General features: G+C 39.1%; 1 long non-coding RNA gene across 1 annotated transcript; it reads left to right on the top strand.

The window, feature by feature from the left end:
* The first annotated feature begins 487 nt into the window (after window positions 1–487).
* On the top strand, window positions 488–1,209 carry LOC126234791 (uncharacterized). Its single transcript, XR_007544776.1, has 3 exons — window positions 488–562; window positions 721–831; window positions 1,010–1,209. It is a non-coding gene; the product is annotated as an uncharacterized LOC126234791 (long non-coding RNA).
* Window positions 1,210–11,979: the final 10,770 nt, after the last annotated feature.

Raw genomic sequence — 11,979 nt, 5'->3', positions numbered from 1 at the left:
CCGGCTGGTTTTGTTGCTATTGCGGAGAAAATCGTCTATTGTTACCAAAATGTCGTTCTTGTTGCTGATAATTTTGACGATACTGATGATTACAATTTCATCTGTTATTAATATTACGGCGATAGTTGTCATTTCGGGAGTGTCTAAAGAGAACTGTCACTTTCGGTAAAATTTGTCTTATCGGTTTTTCTTTACACGTTTCTTAATACTAGATAGTAGTGATGGGCTAAACTGCGATTTTCCGATATCAATGATTTCTGTGAATGGTACTTTTCAGTATCTGTTATAATTAACTGTGATTTGTCGCAGTTAAGAGTCGCAGTTACGGAACCTAGGTCGTGTATCCCTCCGCCACTGCTATTTCTGCTACTTCCGCAATTTCTGCGACTTCTGCTACTTCTGCGACTTCTGCTACTTCTGCGATTTCTGTGATTTCTACTACTTCTGCGATTTCTGTGACTTCTGCGGTTTCTGTGACTCCTGCGGTTTCTGCGACTTACCACCGTATGAAAAAGTTACATCTGTCCACACAGAAAATTGCATCTCAACAAACCTGTCATTGGTAAGTATGTTTTACGTTTGTTCTTCCGTTGGCTTTAATTTTGTATTAAAGAAACAACTGTGAAAATATTAATAGTGTAATTAATATGTAAGTAGCCATACAGTAGCATAATAGTTCGTGTTTATAAAATGAATTCTAACATATTGTTATGTTCACAGGTATGCGAACTACATTTCAGTCACTCAGTAAAGTGATAACTCAAAATATCATTGTCAACAGATCTGGAGAAATTGCCACTGCGTCTTTAGACCGTTTTCGTCAGACGAGAGGTTAGTTTCTAAGTGTTTCGATGGACTTAATTACTTCAGTGAGTTCGTTCTTGCAAATGTGAAATATACCCCATTGAGTGGCTTTCGTTAGAGCAAATTTTAGCAATCTACTCTGTCAATTATATTGCTTGTAATTAGTGACAGCAAAAATTGTTTAATAATCCTTGTGATTTTGCAGACACAGTTCTGACTCTGATTACTGGTTGCTGTACGTATCTATCCACATCAAGGCTGTTGAGAGAGACTCGTGAAGATTCAAGACAGCTCTTAGAAGATTTTGCAGTTTAAAAGTGACATAATTGTGAAATAAGTGTGCAGATGAGTGATTAAACTGTGTTTTATTGAAGTTGTTGTGCGATTTTAAAGGAATAATAAATGTTAAATACAGTGAGTGAATAATGAAAATCTCATTTTCCACATGTTTAAGCCGTCCTATACCCGTAATTTTCCGCCACTTATTTACTAGTAAACACTAGTTGGAGAGTGACATGCCGCCCCCCTCCCTTTCTCCACAATCTTGGTGGGACACTGACCTGTAACATATCCCAAAGTCTACAATATGCATTTTGAGGCTGTTGATATGAAAGTGGGAATTACAGATCTTCCATTTAAATCAGGAATAGCTTAAGTGCATTACTTGAAAGTAACACAGGAAAAGCTTACTTATGTAGGTGGTAGTAGTTTCGGCAAAAAGTTCTTGTGTGTGAAGTTGCCATGTAGAACACCAGGTGTAAAACTTTTATCCCGAGTCTTGAACTGTGTCGGAACACAAGTGAGGCATTCATATGACCCAATAATACTGTTTTCATTTCACTACACTTATACAGATGTCTGAGTTCCTCTGTGTTAACATTGCAAAATCCTGTAGGCATGTGGAGTATTAAGCAAAACTGTCATATTGGAAGCAGAATCAAACACATTTGTTACGTTACTTGATATTTTCAGGAGAAAAAGGCAATGTTGCTTCTTATTAATATAATACTTTGAGAGTCACAGCTGTGTTTGACCAACCATAACTGATGCTGAATGTGCATGTCGTCATATAATGTGAAGGGCTTATTTCAATAGTGGTAGTAGTCCATTACCTCCACTTTTCTGTCTATAATGCTTCTGAAATTAATGATCCAAACAAACATAAATAAAGGTTCATCTCTAGCAAGAAGCCATATGCTTGAATATTTCTGGTATCTCAACTGCAGATTTTTCAGCGCTCATTTAACTTTGCGACTCTGTATCTCAAAATGAACAAAAATGGACTTGTACCACTAATGAAATAAGTCCTTCATATGCACACACAGCACACCGATCTCGTGAGGCACAAGGCTCTCATAACGAAGTACGCACGTTGGTCAACAGATGGCACTAGGAAAAGAATGTTAACTGCGCTTTTTAGTTGCTACCCCAGATCACGTAAGAAACAGATTGACCGTCCTTACGGCGAAACAGGCAACCGTAAAAATAGTTTTCCCGTCGGTCAACAGATGTCACAGGCGACGCTGCAATGCTAACTGACCTGTCCATGTCGCGGAATTGGCAACGCTGTATCTTCGGTGACGTGAATGACGCTCATTTGCGTTCGGCTAGAGCGCTGCGCACGAAATGCATTCGTCACACTGCTGACTGTAGCTCATTATCGGCTGTGGTTTTTCCCAAGTTTTCAATCAAAGAATGTAGATTAGCTCCTGTAATTCTACAAACCAAGTTTATTTCTCACAATCATATGCGAAATGAAATAAATGAAAAGTAACACACAAACATTTCTCGCGAGTTACTGTTTAAATGCAGACTGTATTGCAGTTGCAAGGGTTTTACACTCGCCTTCCATGCCGTCGATTTCCTCTTTGCTATACAGCTCTTCTGATACGGATTATGGTGGTAAAAAAGATCTCCACGTGCAGGTTAACACTAGAAAGTTTTCAAAATCCGCACTCGGTTATGATGCGAATTAAGGCTGGACATATTTCAGTGACAGTCATTTCTAATTTAAATTCTTTTACTTTGCATGTAACTTATCGTAAATGATATAAAGAGTGGCACAAAACAATGAATTTTGGATTGTTGTTGGAAGGGGGCTGCAAACGCGGTAATATACAAGTGAAAGCGTGTTTTTCGAGCATATTTTGGCGGTGTCAATTTTGAAGAGCCACAGACGGCAAACCATAATTATGTTAAAAATTTACTTTGTACAGTTTAAAGATAACCCGCAAATATTGGCAACAGACACAGTTATTACTAGGGATATCCGCACTCGCGCAGACCGGTTACTATAAGTAGTGTTGTTTTCAAGTGAAAGTTGTGAGAGGATTATTAGCGCAGAGATAAAAAAAAAATTAAAATAGGCAGCGTCTATAGTTTGCATGTTATGCTCGTTCTCTTCTATTCTCCTCCCTTCATTCCAGTATAAACGCTTGTTCACAAGTATAAGCGAATGGCAGTGAACATTGGCGAATTATCTATGAATACTCGTTTGCAGCAGTGTAAACGATGTTTAACACTCGTTCGCTCTAGTATATACCAGGATTTAGAGGGACCGATGATCTAGCAGTTAGATGACAGCTATTATTATTTATTTCACTGTTGCGATTTCAGCTCTAGAGCCATTTTCGAGTACCAAGGGAAAGGTCTTGTAAGGTAATGCTTCTTAAATTGTTTACCAAATGTTACCACACTATGCTTTGCATTTTGTTATCCATATGTTAGATTGGTTTCAGTTTTCACATTGCACACAAAAATGCCTCTACACCCAAAATTACGATAGTGAAGTGAATAAACACTTTTAAAAAGTCCAAATCGCAGCAAAGATTTCATTTAAAAATTATATGATATGATTTTTGTACAGGAAGGGCTGCCACGTTATATCGAATATAACATCGACAAAATTTAAATAGGATCGAATGCTTATGGCTCTTTATTAATTCCTTCTTGTAACTGACTTATTGATTTACCTGAATTTAAAATCCACTCGCGTAACCTTTCTTTATCTTTGACGGGAAATCTGAACATTTTTATTTGAGGATTTGTTCGTCTGCTCCTTCCACAGTTGATATACTCGTAGGGCCTCGGTATGACGACTCGACCCACTATCACCGGTATGTCAGAAACAGCTGTACTTCACAGACTCCAAATAGTGAAAAGCTGCACACATTTGGCCGATGTTGCCACATATTTCACAGAACAGAGTGCCATCTAGTGGTTGATTCCAGAAGTAAGGGTGTGACGCTGTTGCCGCCTGGTGGCAGTTCCCTGACAAGGGTTGCCTGCTAGACCAAGCGATCGGGCAATCTGTTTCTTACGTGATCTGGGGTTGCTACTTGCGACTCTTAGTTGCGATTTGTCACAGAAATCGCAGTTTCTCGGTAGCGAATAGCGTAGTATGAACTTTGCTCAACAGATGGCACTGCTAACTGCGCTTTTTAGTTGCTACTTGCGACTCTTAGTTGCGACTTGTTACGGAAATCGCAGTTAGACTCGATATCGTATCGCAGAGATGGACGTAGTACGAACTTTCGCCAACAGATGGCACTGTTAACTGCGCTTTTTAGTTGCTACTTGTCGCGGAAATCGCAGTTGGACTCGACTGCGAATCGCAGAGACGAGCGTAGTACAAACTTTGGCCAACAGATGCCACTGTTAACCGCGCTTTTTAGTTGCTACTTGCGACTCTTAGTTGCGACTTGTTACGGAAATCGCAGTTAGACTCGATATCGTATCGCAGAGATGGACGTAGTACGAACTTTCGCCAACAGATGGCACTGTTAACTGCGCTTTTTAGTTGCTACTTGTCGCGGAAATCGCAGTTGGACTCGACTGCGAATCGCAGAGACGAGCGTAGTACAAACTTTGGCCAACAGATGCCACTGTTAACCGCGCTTTTTAGTTGCTACTTGCGACTCTTAGTTGCGACTTGTCACTGAAAAAAAAAGCAGTGCTAAATTAGACCAATAGATGGCTCACGTCTTTGAATGTGAAATACTACTTGCGACTGCTAACTGTGACTGAAATCGCAGTTAGATTCTGTAAAGTTGTTATCGTGATATCTGTGACTTCTCAGTCACTGTGATTTCTAACAGATACGCGATTTCCTGCCCACCACTACTAGGTAGAGCAATAGTTGAAGAGCTGTTTTGATAGATATAAAGGATAGTAGAAGAGAAGGCAGCAGTGCAGAAAACTAAAGACGAAACAGCACTACTACAGCTCGGGGCCCTGTGCACGCTACGGCACATACTCATTAAAGCGTAATGAATCCCCTGAGGTCTATTACGCGCTACAAATAAATCTTAGCTTTTGCGTTACAGGCAATCCCGGTGAAAATTCGAAAGAAAATTGTAGTATCCAGTCCAAAGCTAGTTTCTGCATTACAGGTAATGGCGGTGAAAGTACAAAAATAAATCGACGTATCCAGTTCAATGTGTGTACCTGTGCTCCGTCATTTTCAAATACCTTATATTTTCTCACGGACAAAAACTGCTTATAATCAACGTTATCGTCTCTGAATTTGAGAACAGGTTCATGATTACATAAGAATCTGTTTGTCTGTGTCATTTCGGATTTTAAGTCGCGTAGCTTTTCGGATTTTAAGTTGTGTAGTCTCTGTAAATTACTTAAGTTACACTGGCTGTGTGAGTGTGACAAATGTTCGCAACATTGTGTATGCTGTGATGTGTTAGTGAGTGAAACAATTTTCATTTCTGTCATTTTAAAACATTCGTCAATTTGGCTATTCTGTTGTTCAAATTTCTTATCGACTTCCATATCCAGAGTGTGTGAAAATTCTGGTGACGTTAAATTAAACTCGTCGTGTAACTGTGTTGCGTTTTTAGGACATTGTTCAGCGACTGCACTAATTTCGTCTCTATGTGATTCTGTTGTGCCTGCATGTCTATTACTTAATTCTTGTGCAACAGATGTAATTTCTTCATTACTGTTCCTAGCATGAGCCTTACTTTCTTCACATGATTGTTCTTTCGTGTCATGACGTTGCACGGTAACAGCTGTAATCTGTTCACTAACTTGTTTGTTCTGTTCGTTAAGATTGTCGTGTTTTTCGTTCGACAGTTTGAAACTTTCATTAATTAGTTCAATCGACCTGTCATATTTTTCATTGAGTTGTTTGCACTATTCAATAAGTTTGTCGTAACTTTCATTAAGTTGTTCAAAATTTTCATTATGTTGTTTGAAATGGTTGTCGAAGCTTTGATTAAGCTGTTTGAAATGGTCGTTTTGTTCTTTCTTGAATTGTAGTAAAAATGCCATAACTTGATCCAAAGTAACATTACCTACTCTATTCTCTGTGCTGTTTGATGGCGTACCTGCAATTGTCACGTTTTCTGTAACCATTCGGTCATTTTGTGACTCTTGAAAATGTCTGCTAATCGGATGTGGACTGTTAGTCACTACATCGGAATCAAATAAATCTGTCCTACTCTGATTAAACTGTTCATTTTCGTTAAAAAAAATTGTCTGTTCATTACGTAAATTTTGCAAACCGGGTGTGTCAAGTAGGGCAGTGTTCATTGTAACAGAACGTCCTGCGTCATCAACTGTCATTAAATTAACAGAGGACACAATTGGATTCGTCTGTTCATCACTAGGATAAAAATCATTACAAGTGGTCGGTACGCACTGATTGTCTGTAAATAGAGGACTGTCATTAAGACACTGAGTGTCGCAAGTACTATCGGTCAAGTAATTTGACTCGGCTATTTCACTCATTGTGCATCGCGATGAACTGTTAACAGTTTTTCGCGGCATTTTTATACAAATCAAAATTATTCACAAATGAAACAAAGACAATGCAAAATGCAACAAACACAATTATAACAAAGAGCAACAAATTGCCGATGATCTGTGGAAGAAAGAGTGACAAATTAGTAAATGCGTTGCGCCAAATGCTAATTACATTTAAGTAAATAAGAGCAGATATATGACTACTTCTCAGAAGATCCCCATGAAATACGATCCTGGCCGGATGTCGCCAAGTGTAACCTCCCCGTAAAATATGTTTAATAATAATGCAAAATGGAGCAAAGCGTAACCTGCCCACAAAAATTATGTTTAACTGAAAAATGAGAATGGAGCCAAATTTAAACTCCCCACACAAAAATTAAGGAAAGACAATTGACCATAAACCCACACAATAATATTGATTAAATAATGAACCATGTAGGAAACGTAACGTCCTAACAGAAATAATAATGTCTGGTAAATTTTATAAGGACAGCAGCGGTGACCTTCGGTCCTGTATTCTGAATAAAACAAGCAAAAATTCTTACCTCAATAAAACTGCAAATATATCTGCTTTTAATTATACATCCTTCGACACAGCTTCGTGCAATGCTGGCGTATATAATTTTTTTGATTTTTTTTTTTTATTATTGAAAGCAGTGATGATCCATTGGAAATGTTCTTTAAATTGAAATGAATGTTTTTCTTTAAAAGAGTTACTTTATACAAAAAATTATTATTGGGGGCATTTTTTTAACAAATTAATTACAATTAACATACATTATTAAATATGCGCAAGGCTGCTTCTTTACCTTCTACAACAATACTCATCGTCCAGAATCCTGACCAGAGTCGCGAGCAGAGCACACAGCCGACGCATGCCGACTCCCGCAGACTACTAGTGTCTACTCGCTACTAAAGCCGACTGACAACTACTGTCGACTGACTACTACAGACTCGCTACTAAAGACTCACGCAGACTCGCGACAAGCAACAACTAACAATAAACTACTCTCTGGTCAGAGATTCTGTCATGCCTCGCCCATCGCCGGCGAAGCATACACCTTACAAGAGTATATTAAATGTTTCATTTTGTTGTTATTAAGTGTTTCTTTTTTTTTGGGGGGGGGGGGGGGTTTGATAGAGGCTGTATAGGTTTTAAAGGTTAGGACATGGGATATTGTTAGGCAATATGAGTACATTAGTGACTTGTGTATGAATACTTTTTGAAAGTGGGGGAGAAAGTAACAGAAATCCATTTCTCCAAGGTGGCATATCTCCAAGAGCATCCACAATGTGTGTCATAATTTTGGTGATTCTCCACCTCTTCAGATAACAAGTAGCTGACGCATTATAAATCTAAGCACTTCAAACACAAGTATTGTATTCAAGATACAAAGGTTGACTTATATGTGCAAAGTGAGAAATGAGATACAAAGATTGCAGGAAAGATTTGCAGAGTTGTGTAGGGGAATGCTGTTGCCACACCCCATCTTCAGAAATTAGGCATGTATTGCGTTTACTCGGTGTTTTCTCCTGAAGTAGTGATAGGAAACTGTTATGAGCAAGGAAAGCTTGAGGACATGATAAGGGTGAAATTGTTGGATAGAGAAATGCTGGTTAGTGATATGATCTGTACACTGTTGTCATGCCAATCCATCTACTGGCTACTGTCACTGGACCATTTTCCATAAATCTGACATAACATTTGTAGTGTTGGCTGCGAATACCACTAGATGCTTTGCCAACTCAAAACCCAACCTTTTTAAACTAATCCTAAAACCAGACTTTCCACTTTCACTAGAAGAATTCACAGAGTCACGAAACGGACAAATCACATTGGAACCAATGTTTCAATCCAGCAACACCACAAAGTTATGAATACAGTTATTACAGTTTCTAGTGCTGTATTGCTTCAATTGCTAACAAATCATTAATTACCACAGATGTTTTAAATTCATTTTAGTATTTCTCTCATAAACATCAATTATAAAATACTCTGCATCTTTGTTGAAATTATGCAGTTTTGTATACAATTTCTCATTAGGTATATTGTTGAGATTGTGTCTCAGTGGTTGATTTATTCATATAAGAAAACCTTTAATGAGCTTTACAGAATTCAGTCTTCATATGCTTATTTTCATTATCAAAATATAAACCTATTGTTTTAGTATTTATTATAGAAGAAAACTTCCCTTCCATCTAAATCTTCAGCTGACGTAATTGGTCCACTAATACTACACAACGTATTTTTGGTACAGATCTATTAAATTCAGTAATTGTACTTTATAGAACCAACTAACAGGTAAACAATGATTTATGCTGAGCTTTTCTTGTTTGCTAATGGTATTTATCAGTCTCATTTATGTTACCTAAAATTTAAGTTTAACAGTTGATTAAATTTGTGTTTCAAATTGTTCATAACATCAGAAAAGTTTTAAGATCTGTTTTGATGTTTTCCTTTTTGAAATGGATCAATTGTTCACAAAACAGAATAACTTACATTACTTTTTATGCTAAATATTAAAAAGAAAATAAAGCTGCTAAAAGAACATACGATTTAAAAAATTAATTGTATTTCAGATAACGTAATTGTAATTGAAAAAGTGTCATGAAGATCTCTCCATTGGCAAAATATACCGGACTTGTCCCCTATTTGGACCTCTGGGAGGGGACTGCCAAGGAGGAGGTGACAATGAAAAAAAGAGTGAATAACCAACGAAACAATAATGTTCTTCATGATAGGGCTTGGAATGTTAGAAGCCTGAACGTGGTAGGGAAGTTCGAAAATCTAAAAAGGGAAATGCTAAGGCTCAGTCTAGACATAGTGTGTGTCAGTGAAGTGAAACAGAAAGGAGAAAAGGGTTTCTGGTCAGGTGAGTATAGGGTAATATCAACAGCACCAGAAAATGGTGTAATGGGAGTGGATTCGTTATTAATGGGGAAGTAGGCAGAGAGTGACTTACTGTGATTGGTTCAGCAGTATAGTTGTTCACATCAGAATCAACAGCAAATCTACAGTGACAACAATAGTTCATGTATACATGCTGACATTGCAAGCTGAAGATGAAGAGATAGAGAATTATATAAGGGTATTGTATGGGTAATTCAGTGCGTAAAGGGAGAAAAAAATCTAAGAGTCATGGAGGATTGAAACGCAGTTGTAGAGAATGGAGGAGAAGAGAAGGTAATGGGATAATATGTGGGCTTGACACTAGGAATGACAGAGGAGAAAGACTAATTGGTCACACAGAGATTCCGAAATTAGATACTGGATTGCAAGGTGTATCCAGGAGCAGATATAGATTCAAATCACAATTTAGTAGTGATGAAGAGTAGGCAGGTTTATGGGATTAGTCAGGAAGAATCAGTGCGCGAAGAAAACTCTCGAAAACCTTGGTCAAAACCAGAGGATAATAACTATTTTTAATTCAGTTTTGGAGCAAAATATCTGAGACAAAAATTCGAAAAACTGGTATTAATGTGAGCCTATTGGTTTATGTGTAAAATACTGTAAAGTCTATGAACTGCTGGATATGTGTAGTAGGCCGACGTCATTGCCAGTTGCAAAGTAATGCAGTCGTCATTGACGTAATACATCACCATTCTTTTTCAATTGTAGCATAGCAAACGAAACCTATCGAGGCAGACAGTCCATCTACACCCTCCCCTCTCCCAAACCAAGTTCAGATCCTGTACTGCCACATAGACAGACATGTCCATTCGATATCATTATGATGAAAACTACATGTCATGGATGCAGCAAGTGACTGAAGCCATTTGTTGTGAAACATCAAAAGTCTTTCGCTGTTCCTCACTATCCTACTTGCAACTAAAAGTGCCAGATGGCTGTATGTTCTAAGGTTCCCAGTAGTGTTTTACATTCACATTGTGATTTTTTTTTTCATTTCACCAGCCACTGTCGAAAGGTATTGTAAACATAGTATGGAAAGTATTCTCATGTGTCTGAGCATTATCTGCCTGTGAGAAAAATAATCTGTACATGAGCTATCTCACACACACTATATTGTTTCACTTAAGTATATTGGATGAAATAGAGAAATTAGTAAACTTTTGTGGGATGCGGTCCAACAGAGACACGCACACACAATGCAAAGGCTGCTCATTAGGCTAAGACACAAAGGAAATACAGATGTAGGCTGTGACTGGGCATTGATATAAAGCAATGGGGGAAGTTGAAAATTTGTGCCTGGCCAGGATTGGAACCCCAGTCTTTTGCTCACTAGGCAGATGCTCTGACTACTCTCCCATCAGACCCAAAATCTCTACTTACCCACAAACTACTGATTCAGTGTCCCTTATCCATTATCCTCATTAGTCACCACATTTCGACGATTCCTGTAAGAGTTCAAGGCTGTTGTGCGTCTGCACTGAAGAGATCATTGGCCACCTCGCCTTACACACACATCGAAAAAAGTTTTGCCTGACTCCAGTTCCCAAAACTCCTGACGATAGACATTGATTGTGGATATTGTATCACAGACACAGTCCCTTTGACTGTTTAGGTACGTCACTAAACTCGCCTAAAGATGTAAATAACCATGCATGAGCAGCGCCCATGAGTCGGAAGGGGTCCAACTGCCGATCAGTTCCAGTCATTCCACCAGGAAGGAGGTACACGGCTCGTGTTGTCTGTAGTTCAACCATGCCTAGATGGTCAATACCGCGGTTCGATAGCGTCCGCATTGTTACTTTGTGCTAGGAAGGGCTCTCAACAAGGGAGGTGTACAGGCGTCTCGGAGTGAACCAAAGCGATGTTGTTCGGACATGGAGGAGATCAGAGACACAGGAACTGTCGATGACATGCCTCGCTCAGGCTGCCCAAGGGCTACTTCTAGAGTGGATGACCACTACCTACGGATTATGGCTCGGAGGAACCCTGACAGCAACGCCACCATGTTGAATACGCTTTTCGTGCAGCCACAGGACGTCGTTTCACAACTCAAACTGTGCGCAATAGGCTGCATGATGTGCAACATTTCTCCCGACGTTCATGGCGAAGTCCATCTTTGGAACCACGACACTATACAGCACGGTACCGATGGAACTGCTCAGGATTGGCATCACGTTCTCTTCACTGATGACCCACGTGACCCACCAACCACTCTAAGGGATCGATGCCGAATCGCCGTTGAGGAGTGGGACAATATGGACCAACGGTGCCTTGATGAACTTGAGGATAGTATGCCACGACGAATACAGGCATGCATCAGTGCAAGACAACGTGCTACTGGGTATTAGAGGTACCAGTGTGTACAGTAATCTTGACCACCACCTCTGAAGGTCTTGCTGTATGGTGGTACAACATGCACTGTGTGGTTTTCATGAGAAATAAAACGGGTGGAAAATCATGTTTACGTTGATCTCTGTACCAGTTTCCTGTACAGGTTCCGGAACTCT

The sequence above is a fragment of the Schistocerca nitens genome, chromosome 2, assembly GCF_023898315.1.
Source record: "Schistocerca nitens isolate TAMUIC-IGC-003100 chromosome 2, iqSchNite1.1, whole genome shotgun sequence".
In the NCBI taxonomy this organism is placed as follows: Eukaryota; Metazoa; Arthropoda; class Insecta; order Orthoptera; family Acrididae; genus Schistocerca; species Schistocerca nitens.
Note: the sequence above shows the minus strand (reverse complement) of the source record. Positions and strands in the feature narration are given on the sequence as shown.